General features: G+C 43.3%; 1 protein-coding gene and 1 pseudogene across 5 annotated transcripts in view; both read left to right on the top strand.

Annotated features, from left to right (window-relative positions):
- The window catches only part of BANP (BTG3 associated nuclear protein), a 194,120-nt gene that overhangs the window by 166,711 nt on the left and 13,499 nt on the right, over positions 1-13,910 (top strand). The window lies entirely within an intron of this gene.
- On the top strand, positions 11,170-11,269 carry LOC134409013 (U6 spliceosomal RNA; annotated as a pseudogene).

The raw sequence follows: 13,910 nt of genomic DNA, 5'->3' as shown, positions 1-13,910 counted from the left end.
GGGCGCAAAGATTACTGCAGACACTGACTGCAGCCAGGAAATCAGAATTCTTGGGAGGAGAGCAATGACAAATCTTGATACAATAGTGAAGAGCAGAGACACCACACTGACAACAAAGGTCCGCATAGTTAAAGCAATGGTATTCCCCGTAGTAACCTATGGCTGCGAGAGCTGGACCATAAGGAAAGCAGAGCGAAGGAAGATAGATGCTTTTGAACTGTGGTGTTGGAGGAAAATTCTGAGAGTGCCTTGGACTGCAAGAAGATCCAACCAGTTCATACTCCAGGAAATAAAGCCAGACTGCTCACTTGAGGGAGTGGTATTAAAGGCAAAACTGAAGTACTTTGGCCACATAATGAGAAGACAGGACCCCCTGGAGAAGAGGCTGATGCTAGGGAAAGTGGAAGGCAAAAGGAAGAGGGGCTGACCAAGGGCAAGATGGAGGGATGATATTCTGGAGGTGACGGACTCGACCTTGGGGGAGCTAGGGGTGGCGACGGCCGACAGAAAGCTCTGGCGTGGGCTGGTCCATGAAGTCACGAAGAGTCGGAAACGACTGAACAAATAAACAACAAAAAGCACTTTGTCAAGGCTTATCTAGAAGTTTATCTTAGTGGTCTTGTGCCTTCCCTTCTATCCTTTTATTACGTTGGATAGTTCTCCATCTTAAGAGATATTACTATACAGACCTTAGAAAGGAGAGAGAGAGAGACACTCAAAAATGTCTGAGAGAAAAATTCCAAGTCCAACTCGGGCACCAGATACAAAAAATGAGAAAGCATTTTCATCTGCAATTGAACAAAAATATCCATCTTTTTCGGCACAGTGGAACCATCCCATTTCACTTCCTTCATCATTGCAAAGGGGGATATGATTGGCAGAGAGCTGTGAAGTATCTGTTAATTAAACACGCTGACTTAATTAAGGCAACGTAGTACTTTCAGCTCTCTTTGTGACAAATCCAACAAGGCAAGTTTGTTTCCGATAAAGATCCAAATAGAGCTGTTGACATTGCGCAAGCAATTAAGTTCAGGAGACAATATATTTATTTTCTCCTCTCTCAAATGAACAAGGGAAGCACCATTGCAGCTGCCCGTGGGCTTCTGTTCACGTGGGACTTGCACCACTCTCAGCTCTTCAGCCCTTTGTGTTTCTACCAACTCTGCAACGTGCTGTTGGAACATTATTTTGTTACCTTGGCAACAAAAGCCACACTTTATGTGCTGTTTTGTGTGTAGTTCTTTTTTTTTTTGGAAAACTGCTGTGGCCAGTTATGATATAAATTAAAACATTTGTAAAATTTACTTACTTTAATTACTTGTTTCTGCTTTTTCTCCCTGGTGGAATTTGGCAGAGATCTGATGCTTTGATTGTAAACTGAACAACAACAAAGTATGATATTATGGCCAAGTGGTACTAGTGGATATTTGAAGATCAACACAACGTTGGACTGTAAAATTATTAGTGGGTTCTAAGTATATACAACAAACCACCGTTGCCACAATTTTTTTTTTTTTTTGCAGAAGCCACTATAGTTAGCTAGGTTACAAATCAGTTTAGTTTCAATGTGGTGTAAGGTAGAAGATGAGAAATATGAACAGAACACAAACATGCCCTTCTTCGTTGTCTCTGTGCATCACATATATGGGCCCTGCACCTGCAAACCACAGGTGACCACTCAAAGAAGTGCAGTTACAGGTAAGCAACCTGTCTTTCTCCCTTGATTGCAAAAGGCATCCAGAATCATAAAATCATAGAATAGCAGAGTTGGAAGGGGCCTACAAGGCCATTGAGTCCAACCCCCTGCTCAATGCAGGAATCCACCCTAAAGCATCCCTGACAGATGGTTGTCCAGCTGCCTCTTGAAGGCCTCTAGTGTGGGAGAGCCCACAACCTCCCTAGGGAACTGATTCCATTGTTGTACTGCTCTAACAGTCAGGACGTTTTTCCTGATGTCCAGCTGGAATCTGTCTTCCTTTAACTTGAGCCCATTATTCTGTGTCCTGCACTCTGGGAGGATTGAGAAGAGATCCTGGCCCTCCTCTGTGTGACAACCTTTTAAGTATTTGAAGAGTGCTATCATGTCTCCCCTCAATCTTCTCTTCTCCAGGCTAAACATGCCCAGTTCTTTCAGTCTCTCTTCATAGGGCTTTGTTTCCAAACCCCTGATCATCCTGGTTGCCCTCCTCTGAACACGCTCCAGCTTGTCTGCATCCTTTGGGAGGAAGCACCTCCCCTTGTCCAGGAGTCAGGGTCCAACCAGTTTCGTTGCTCTTCCAAGAGGAGAGACTGCATATTTTTTCAAGGCATTACAAAATCAACACCGATGACAGATGCAGCCTTTGGGAAACAGGTCCTACAAAATGTAGCTGCTGCTTAGATGCAGGTCTCTGGATTCCCACCCTGGGATGATACTGCTCTTATGTATCCCAAAAGTTCTGGATTGCCCTCTGTGGTCTTTGGAGAAACGGCAATTACCTACTGTGTATTCTTGCCCTCCTTTACTCAGGGAGGGTATTCCAGCACCCTCTAGTTCTGCGACTTGGACATTCACAAAGGGCTTCTGCCTTCACCATACACGTGGGTAGTGGAGGGAGGGGATGCCTTCCTACTGTCCTATTTTCTCACAGTTTTTCTATTTATAGTTTGCCATTTGGCAGTAGTTGCAGACTTGAAGTTCATCTTTAGGGATGAGGGAGTCTTCTGCTCTTCTAGATAAGTCTGGGAGGGCAGCCCCTACCCTTGGTGGAGCAATGAACGTTGTTGGACCCTGTCTCCTCCCATAGGTTCTGAAATGCGCTCCATGCATCAAGGAGAATAGGAAGACATGTCGGTACACAATTTCCCATTTTGATTTGGCCACCTTTGGAGGTCTACAAAACGTGGCATTGAACCAGATTCACATAACTTCATGCACAATGAGGTTTGTTCTGTGAAATCTCCCAAAGCGTTTCCGCCTTGTCATTGCCATCTCACCGCCTGTTCACTTGAATATACAGGACTCTGTTCCTGCCTACTGTCTTCTCCTAGTCTTCCTCAATTCCAGCTTCTGGCTGTCAAAATGTTTTCTTGAACAAACCTGGAGCCTTTCCTGAAGGATGTTGGAGTTGTATGTGGATTCCCAAGCCTTGCTGTAATGCTCTAGAGAACTCAACTTGTGAGAGTTCACCCAATGAGTTTGGCAACAAATTGAACCCAGATTTCCCACATCCCAGCTTACGATTCTTTTCTGCTGCCCTATGCTGGCCCATAACTGAGCTATGAGCTTCTAAGTTGTAACCGTAACTTGTATTTTACTGTTAGTTCTCTGGACAGAACTCCTGTCTTCTAGGGGCCAGCAATTTCTGGTGAAGCGCCAAGGATACTGGCTGTGAGTGCTTTCCCTTGTTTATCCTCTCATCAGGATACGTAATCAATTTCTGCTGATAAGATGCTGCTCAAAAATTGGTTCGGATATAATTTCCTCTTGAACTTTGTGCAGACTTTGGCAGACATCCACATTTCTTGCCTTTAAGACCCTCAACAGAGGCTCTTGCACTCTGATGAAACTAATTCTGTAAGGAATTTCTCTAGGGGCAAATTAGACAGACAATATGACTGATCACCCCCCTGTTTGCCTTTATTGGTCTAGAAGGCGCTCTTGTGTAAACATGTACAAAGGCAATCAATTCCCCTTGACCTTGGAGTATTTGGCAATCGTCTCCCACTTTGGCTACCTCATGTCGCAACCGGATGTTCCCAGCCAGCCAGTTTCACGAGTCACTACGTATTATTCACTGCAAAACCCTTTATCAGGCTTGGGGGTGGGCAGGTGGGGAGAGAACGGGTCATTGCCATTCAGTTCGGTCTAGCTGGATCCTGGTTAGGGTTTTCTGAGGCTGGAATATCTCCTTTGCAGAATTGTCCATCCTTTTACCAAATCTTGGTTGTAGGTTTGAACAAAATCCAAAACCAACGTTTTGTAGACAAACATTTAAGCTGTAGTTTTTTCTGTACGTTTCTCCAAATAAATGATAATTATAGAATCTGGCTCATGTAAAGTAGAGGTGCTTTGTGGGGGGGGAGGGGCTTCATGTTTTTGGCTGCTTTTCTTTAAAGCTGTTGGCCAGTAAATGTTTAATCTCTGTTTCAAACACTATTGTTTGGCTCCTTTTTGGTAACGGCCTGAGAGCTCAGTGAAAGAGCCTCCTGGGGTAAGAAGTGGTCCATTAAACATCTGTTACTGTTGGTGTCTGAGTAAGTCTGCCAGTCTCCTGAAGCCAGAGTATGCAAAGTCTCCTTAACCGCTTAAGCCAACTTGAGCCTGAACTATGACCGGCAAATTAGCTTTTGGCAGTTTCTCCAAACAAAACAACTTTACAAACAGAAGAAGTAAAGGCTTTGGAACACACGTTCTCCAATATCCACAATGGCTTGTAGCTGTGCGTATTGATGTAGAATTTGCCTTCAACGGACAAGGAAAGCCTCTGTCATTCTGGTCTCATTCTCTACTCCCACCCAATGTGGGACGCTTGCTCTAGAATAAAGGGTTAACATCATTGATCCTTTTAAAGACCGCTCTGGAACACTAGTAGAAAGGTTCCTGATCTTCATTGGCAAAGTTAATCATTAAATTCTTCAGCGGGGGCTGCACAAGAGTGGTTCCCAACAGGATTGTGGATGTTAGTGTTAATCAGCTTCAGCTGATACGCCAGCTGCACCCCTTCTTAGAGTCAGAAGACCTAAAGACAGTAGTGCACGCGCTGGTAACCTCAAGGCTTGACTTCTGCCATGCGCTCTACATAGGGCTACCATTGTACCTAGTTTGGAAACTTCAGCTATTCAAAATATGGCAGCCAGGTTGGTCACCAGTACATCTAGGGGTGAGCATATTACCCCAACATTAAAATCACTCCACTGGTTGCCGATTAGTTTCCGGGCAAAGTACAAAGTGTTGGTCATTACCTTTAAAGCCCTAAATGGTTTGGGTCCAGGTTACCCGCGGGATCGCCTGCTCCCATACAGTCCGCCCCCCCACACACTCAGGTCCTCTGGGGTGAACTTACTTCAGTCAGCTAAAACTAGGCTGACATCAGTTTCCCAGAGTACCTTTTCTTCTGTCGCCCCCAGATTGTGGAATGGCTTGCCGGAGGAGATTCGTAAAATTAACTCTCTGTGTGATTTTAAGGCAGCTTTAAAGACTAGCCTTTTCCAGCAGGCCTATCCAGATCAATGTTAAATCAAGCATTAGTAAGATGTATTGATTCTGTGCTAATGTTGTTCCCCGCCTCAATCCAAAGGGAGAGGTGGGTAAGATATATATATATATATATATATATAGAGAGAGAGAGAGAGAGAGAGAGAGAGAGAGAGAGAGAGAGAGAGAGAGAGAGAATGTGCCAAATAGCCTGGTTAGAGGTACTGACATTCAATAACCATATTAAAATTATAAACCAAAACATTTTTGGAGCACAATTTACACTCACCAGACTTACTGACATTTTTTCAAAGTCATAATTGGAATTGGAAAAATATTTCAAATTTTTAGGATATTACACCATTTTTTTTAGAATAGGGAGTTTTGTTTTATAAAGCAGGCTCAGGAATTCTTTATATATATTATATATATATAATTTCTGACATTTTCCCATTCTTGAATGTAGGCAGGGCAGTAACTTGCTACAAAGAAAGAATGAATCAAGTCTTAGGTCCAGTAATTTATTCTCAAAATGAAAGAAACCTTTAAGGTCACCTTCCCCAACCCGGCACCCTTGAGATTTGCTGGATTGCTGCTTCATTGGCCATGCTGGCTGGGAATGATGGGACTTGCAATCCAGCAGGTCTTGAGGGCACCAGGTTGAGTAAGATTGCTTTAAGGTAATCCAAGAAAGTCTCTTTGCTACAGGATGGCAGTCTAAACACTTACCAAAACCATCTGTACAACTTCTGAACAAATCCAGTGGTACAATTGGAGAAAATAAAACTTGTTTGAAATGCCTCCTAAGAGTCCAGTGGGAACCAAGACACACAATCAACTGCAAAATCTATCTTTCCCAACTTTTCCAGTGATGAGTTGGTTGTTGCCAATATAACTTGGACTCAAGCTCTTCCCCCAGAATAGCCTCTGTAATGGTTTACAGACCAGGGACCTAGATGAGGTAACTTTCCCTCCAGCAAGAAGATAATATCCTAAATTGCATTTCTACTTTAATCAATGATTCATTAGAAAGTGCGCCTTTGTACCAGTGCCAGTTTTCCAAGCTGATTTCCGCCATGGTGTTTGTTTTCGCTTATTGCTTGCTATCTTTCTCTCTTTTTTTTTTTAAAGTTGTGGGTCCCTGATGATTCATCATTCATCAGGAATAATTCTCTTTTGGTTTCACCAGGAATTCGATACAGCCCTAAACTGTCTGGGTTGAGGTGCGAAATGCCTTTTTAGAAAATGTTATTTGTCGTTTGGCAAGCTCAACTCCTTAGATTTCCCACCACCCAATCCAGTTCATGTTTATTTGGAAGAATGTCCCGTTACATTGGATTCAAAGTGAGGCTTACCGCCAAGTAAACCTGCAGAAGATTCCTACCTTAGCATGTTTATTTATTTATTTATTGCATTTGTATACCGCCCTATAGCCGAAGCTCTCTGGGCGGTTCACATATGATTATTTATTTATTTGTTTATTTATTTATTACATTTTTATGCCGCCCAATAGCCGAAGCTTTCTGGGCGGTTCACAAAAATTAAAACCATAATAAAACAACCAACAGGTTAAAAACACAAATACAAAATACTGTATAAAAAGCACAACCAGGATAAAACTACGCAGCAAAATTGATGTAAGATTAAAATAAAGAGTTAGAACAGTAAAAATTAAATTTAAGTTAAAATTAAGCGTTAAAATACTGAGAGAATAAAAAGTCTTCAGCTGGCGACGAAACGAGTACAGTGTAGGCACCAGACGGACCTCTCTGGGGAGCTCATTCCACTTAAAAACACTTAAAAACAATATACAAAAATTAAAAACCACAAAAACATGCAAAATACACATACATTTAAAACCACTATAACAATTTTACAAACGATGAGCCAAAAAACAGACCCAGGCTCATTACATATTGCTAAATGTGTGGGAGAAGAGAAAAATCTTGACCTGGCGCCGAAAAGATGACAATGTCGGTGCCAGGTGGGCCTCGTCAAGGAGATTGTTCCACAGTTGGGAGGCCACCACAGAGAAGGCCCTCTCCCTTGTTGCCACCCTCTGAGCTTCCCTCAGAATAGGCACCTGGAGGAGGACCTTAGATGTTGAATGTAGTGTTCAGGTAAGTTGATGTCAGGAAAGGCGTTCTGTCAGGTATTGTGGTCTCAAGACGTATAAGGCTTTATAGGTTAAAACCAGCACCTTGAATTGGGCTCGGAAACATACAGGTGGTCAATGCAAGTGGGCCAGAGTGGGTCTTATATGCTTGAACCTTCTGGTCCCAGTTATCAATGTGGCTGCTGCATTTTGCACAAGCTGCAGCTTCCAAACCGTGTTCAAAGGCAGCCTCACGTAGAGGGCATTGCAGTAATCTAATTTGGAGGTTACCAAATTGTGTCTCTATACTGTTGTGTCTCCATATTCTCACTTCTGGGGACAATGCAATATTTCTCCAGTTTCAAGTTTTAAAGTTGATTCTGCAGTCTTTGCGACTCTTACAGGGGCACCCCTATTTCTCCCCGAGTTAACAGAAGCACTAGTGCACATGCTTAGAATCGCCAAGCACCAAAACAAAGCAGAATTTTGGCGGCACCAGCTAAGGCGGAGCAACCGGTATTGAGAATCCTCACCTGCTCCTCACTCTCCCAGTTGCGCCATCTCTTCCTCCATGCTGCTTGAACTCGCTCCGTGACGGGCCTTGCATAATATGTCCCCTCCCAAATCAGTACTAGCCTTGAGGATGTCGATTAACTGGGAGCTAGCTGAAGATGGTTCACTTGGCGGTCTAATCTACCTTCGAATGTTTACTCAGGGGTCCCCTCTCTGCCAATTTCCAGAGGTGCCAAAAATGTTACGGTCCACTAGCCCTTGCCCTTGCTCCTTCCTGAAGGGACACAGACAAGCTGGAGCGTGGTCAGAGGAAGGCAACCAGGATGATCAGGTGTCTAGAAACAAAGCCCTATGAAGAGAGACTGAAAGAACTGGGCATGTTTAGCCTGGAGAAGAGAAGATGGAGGGGAGACATGATAGCACTCTTCAAATACTTATAAGGTTGTCACACAGAGGAAGGCCAGCACCTCTTCTCGATCCTCCCAGAGTGCAGGACACGGAATAACGGGCTCAAGTTAAAGGAAGCCAGATTCCAGCTGGACATCAGGAAAAACATCCTGACTGTTAGAGCAGTACGACAATGGAATCAGTTGCCTGGTGAGGTTGTGGGCTCTCCCACACTAGAGACCTTCAAGAGGCAGCTGGACAACCATCTGTCAGGGATGCTTTAGGGTGGATTCCTGCATTGAGTAGAGGGATTAGACTCGATGGCCTTGCACGCCCCTTCCAACTCTGCTATTCTATGATTCTATGATTCTATGATGACTCAAAAGGTGCACATCACGGAGGTGAGAGCAGAGCCAGTTTTCTGCCCCTGCATTCCTCAGCCGTTGAGATTTAAGTGTGGTCCCGCTAAGCTCTGCTTCTTGGTTATGCCGCAGTGTGATAGAGAACTGGGAACTGGTAGAAATGAAGAGCAGATTAGGGAAGTTTCTCATGTGAAAATCCATCAGAAGCACAAAGTCCCCTGTTGCAACATCCTCAGATCGGAACACGAGAGTTAGGAAGCAGATGGGCACTGGGAGGACAGGGCATCATGCTCCGGCGTTGAGATCCAGTGATATCATAGACCGCCAGCCATTGTTTCATCGCTGGTCACTTCAAATCCTTTTCAGCTGAGCTAATAGTTCAGTGGTTGGTTTTAATTACTGCGATTACACTTGTTTCTCAAGAGTTCAGGATCCCCCTGGGAGCTGCTTGTCTTTGCCTTGAGCAATTATGCTGCTGCTGTAGATCTGTTGCATTTTGGGGGTTTGCTGATGTTCTAAAAACAGGCGCTTGGAGCATCCTTTGGCTGTCCTGGGCGCACCAGCTTGTTTTCACGTCTAAGCATAACATGCAAGAGGGAGGAATATGTTTTAGTTAGTACATGGGACAGCGGGCCTTACTGATGTAATGATTTGTTTGCTTTAAAGTGTTTTGTCTCTCGCCCGTTTTAAATGTCATGTTGGAAGCATTAGAATTCATCTGTCTGTCCGGCTCAACTGGACTCATGGGCCGCTTCCAAGAAACGCTGAGCCAAAAGTATATTAGAGGAGCCATAGAAGCTCCTTGACTCTAGCTAGGCTCTAGCTGGCCCTGCACATTAACAGTGCTCTGGGTGGGTGGGGGAGCAGCCTCAGAATAGCTATTTATTTATTTATTTATTTATTTATTACATTTTTATACCGCCCAATAGCCGAAGCTCTCTGGGCGGTTCACAAAAATTAAAATCATCATAAAACAACCAACAAGTTAAAAATACAAATACAAAATACAATATAAAAAGCACAACCAGGATAAAACCACGCAGCAAAATTGATATAAGGTTAAAATACAGAGTTAAAACAGTATAATTTAAATTTAAGTTAAAATTAAGTGTTAAAATACTGAGTGAATAAAAAGGTCTTCAGCTGGCGACGAAAGGAGTACAGTGTAGGCGCCAGGCGGACCTCTCTGGGGAGCTCATTCCACAACCGGGGTGCCACAGCGGAGAAAGCCCTCCTCCTAGTAGCCACCTGCCTCACTTCCTTTGGCAGGGGCTCACGGAGGAGGGCCCCTGTAGATGATCTTAAGGTCCGGGTAGGTACATATGGGAGGAGGCGTTCCTTCAAATAACCTAGCTAGGGATCCGGTAGCTTTCCCCTGTGCCAGAGATCATGAGTAGGGAGAGCCGTTATCTAGGGTGATATGCTATTTAAACTATTGTTACTAGTTTAAAAGGATTTGGGCTGTTTGCCCCACAACGTAGCATGAAGTCAGACCATCGGCTTGGTGGTGGCACGCAAGAGTTGCCAACCCCGGCCCCTGAAATGGCTTCTGTTCGTTTTCAAAGTTCCTAGGCTCCTGCTTAGGAAAAGCTGAGCAAGGCCAGTTTTGCAACATCTTTACTCAGAGGAACATTTGGAACATGTAATTCCTAATGTTCCTGGACGCAAGAAAGCTCTGATGTTGGGTCACAGTGAAGAAAATTGAAGGTTGCATATGGTTTAAATACAATAAGTCACAGCATGCCAGGTGTTGTCTATCTCAGGTTGGTCATGGTTGTCCCAAATAGGTGTTTCCCATTAGGTTTGTATCAGTTGACAGGTATTACCCAGAGGACCTTCTCTTCTGCTGCTCCCAGACTGTGGAATATCCTGCCGGAGGAGATTCATCAACTTAACAGTCTTTTAACATTTAAGAAAACTATAAAGACTGATTTCTTCCGGCAGGCCTATCCAGTGGAATTTTAGGATGCTTTTAGGATGCTTTTAGTATGTTTTTAATACGTTTTTAGTATGTTTTCAGGAAGTTTTAACAATGTGTACTGTGTTTTGATTAATATTTTATGTATTTTATACTTCTTGTTGTTACCTGCCTCGATCAGGATGGAGAGGCGGGTTAGAAATAAATTTATTATTAATTAATTAATTAATTAATTAATATTTACCATAACTTCAAGGGCTTCCTATTTCTTCTGATTCTCAGGCTTATTGAGAACGATGCAGAGTAAGACATTACCAAATCAATCTCTACTGATGATACATGTGAAAACTACAAACAGACTTGGGGGTCACGGTAGTAATATTTATCACGCCAGGAAAGAGTCAAGATAACGAAACTGCTCTATAAAATCATTGCTTTCCCTTTTTACCTCCTGGTAGAGTTTAATTTGGTTTCAGTTTTCATAGCATTTTGGCTAAGAAATCCAGGAGAGGAAATCTAAACTAGATTAGCCTATGTGGAGGTTAAGCAAATGTCATCTTGACAGATTTAAGGCCTGTGCCGAATTGGGTTGATGATAGCACATTTGAAAATACTTAGCTTTCACTCTGGCGGCATGCCTTCTCTTTTAAATATTAGTCTAAACTTAAATATATTTCATGCATGCTTAAAGGTGCAATCCTATGTATGTTTAGTATATGTGCTTCGGTAGCACATATACTAAAATTGGAATGATACAGAGTTTAGCATAGCCCCTGTGTAAGGATGACACACAAATTCATGTAGCATTCCATATTTTGTAGATCTTTACTCTTTTTTGGCTGCCTTGATGCCCAATATAATAATAATAATAATAGAAAAAAGTCCTAAAATTAATAGCATGTCCCAGTATGGTTGGCTGTAGAGACGCTGGGAGTTGTATGACTTTTTTTTGTCTACATGCATAGGATCATAATACGTATTTATGAGCTGTTTCCCACATTAATTTATGTATATATGAGCTGTTTCCCACATTAATTGGAAAGACAATGCATCTTTAATAGGTGTATTTCCACTGGAAATATTATTTTTTTTATTTAATATTTCTATCTCTGCTTTCAACGCAAAGCGGTTCACAAGTAAAAGTTTAGAACAATAGAAAATAGCCCCAACAATTAGCCCCAACAATAGCATGGCCCAGCTACGCCCTTATCTAGACAGGGTTAACCTGGCTTCAGTTGTCCATGCTCTGGTAACCTCCAAGTTAGATGACTGCAATGCACTCTACGTAGGGCTGCCTTTGAAGACGGTTCGGAAGCTGCAGCTCGTGCAAAATGCAGCAGCCAGATTGATTTTGGGAACCAGAAGGTTCAACCATATAACACCTGCTCTGGTCTGCTTGCACTGGCTGCCTGTATGTTTCCAAGCCCAATTCAAGGTGCGGGTTTTGACCAATAAAGCCTTACACGGCTTGGGACCACAATACCTGATGGAACGCCTCTCCCGACGTGAATATACCCGGTCACTACGTTCAACATCTAAGGTCCTCCTCCGGGTGCCTACTCCGAGAGAGGCTCGGAGTGTGGCAACGAGGGACAGGGCCTTTTCAGTGGTGGCCCCAGACTGTGGAATGATCTCCCTGACGAGGCTCGCCTGGCACCAATGCTGCTATCTTTCCGGCGCCAGGTTAAGATTTTCCTCTTTGCCCAGGCATATGGCGGCACATCTTAATCACCCACATGTTTAGTTTTTTAATGGTTTTTAATACTTTATGTGTGTATGTTCTGTGTTTTAGAATTTTAAATGTTGTATACTCGTTTTTATCTTAATTTTAGAATTTCTGTAAACCGCCCAGAGAGCCCTGGCTATGGGAGCGGTATATAAGTGCAATTAATTAATTAATTAATTAATTAAAAATGGGTAGCATTCAGTTAAATGCAGCCTAGAACAGCCAGAGCATACCATAGGGATGGGGGCCACTACAGAAAAGGTCCTATCTTGTGCCTGCCAGCCTAAACAGATCTAACAGATGGACACGTGATTTTTGTCTCCATAGCTGATAGGCCCAGGCATGTTCGTAGAGGTGCAGATACTCTGGTCCTGAGCTGTTTAGGATGGAAAGACATAGAAACTCTTCAAATACTCTTTGGGAAAGAATGGATCGATTCTAGAATATAGCAAGGACTTATAACCCCCATATGTATATATCTTTTCCCAGTTCTGCTCACATTCCATTGTGTATTTCTACAACCAGAACCTCAGCCATCCTATCTATTAAGGCCAAACTGAGGCTGAAAGGCTGTTTGGTCCATTTGGTGGCCATGATGAAGGTCTTCATGGGATTCAAAAATCTGAATTTCTTCAGTTATGAAGGATAAGTAGCCGCCACGGCTCGGAGTGCCTTTTACCATCTTCGGTTGGTTTGCCAACTACAGCCTCTCTTGGACAGGGATAGCTTGACCACGGTGGTACAGGCATTGGTAACCTCAAGATTGGATTACTGCAACGCGCTCTACGTGGGGCTGCCCTTGAAGCTGCTCCGGAAGCTGGAGCTAGTGCAGAATGCTGCAGCTCGGCTGTTGTCTGGAGCTGCCCCTTTCCAGCATGGAACTCCTCTGCTGAGGGAACTGCACTGGCTGCCTATTCGCTACCGGGCCAGGTTGAAGGTTCTTGTACTTGTGTACAAAGCCCTAAACAACTTGGGACCAGGATACCTGAGAGAGCGCCTTCTCCCTTACCAACCTGCCTGGTCACTGAGGTCATCCGAGGGCCTGCTCCTGGTGGTTCCACCTAGATCCATCCTCCGATTGGAATCCACCAGGGGAAGAGCCTTCAGCGTGGTGGCCCCCCCTCCTGTGAAATTCCCTGCCTCTGGAGGTCAGGCAGGCTCCGACCTTGTACTCCTTTCGGTGCCTCCTGAAAACATCTTTATTCCAAGAAGCCTTTCTTTAACATGCAGCCTGTGTTGTTGTTGTTTTGCTTCTTTTTAAATTTTGTTTTAACTGTTTTATTCTGTTTTTATTTTCATTTTACCTTGTACACCGCTCTGAAATTTTTCAATGGGGAGCGGTATATAAATATTCTAAATAAATAAATAAATAAATAAATAAATAAATAAAAAATACCCTTTGCTCACAGACTTCATAGGGTTGCTTTGTAGTCTATAGACGCTACTTCTCGACACCATGTTGCTTCCTTCTCCCTGCCTTTATTATTTAATGTTCATGCAGAAATTCTTAAACACTATTATTTGTGCTGTAGAATATTTTGGTTGTGAAACGAACCATTTCTTTTATTGCATCCCAAGCTAGGAGACAGAAAGGAATAATGAGAAATCTTGGGGAGTGGGGAATCATTGCTGTCCTGTTGTGTATTGCTGAATTCCTCAATAAAAAATAGTGGCAAATTTAGGATTTGCCCAAACTAATAAAAAGCCACAACACCCCGCCCAAAACAGCAGTA

This window comes from Elgaria multicarinata, chromosome 14 (genome assembly GCF_023053635.1).
Source record: "Elgaria multicarinata webbii isolate HBS135686 ecotype San Diego chromosome 14, rElgMul1.1.pri, whole genome shotgun sequence".
In the NCBI taxonomy this organism is placed as follows: domain Eukaryota; kingdom Metazoa; phylum Chordata; class Lepidosauria; order Squamata; family Anguidae; genus Elgaria; species Elgaria multicarinata.
Note: the sequence above shows the minus strand (reverse complement) of the source record. Positions and strands in the feature narration are given on the sequence as shown.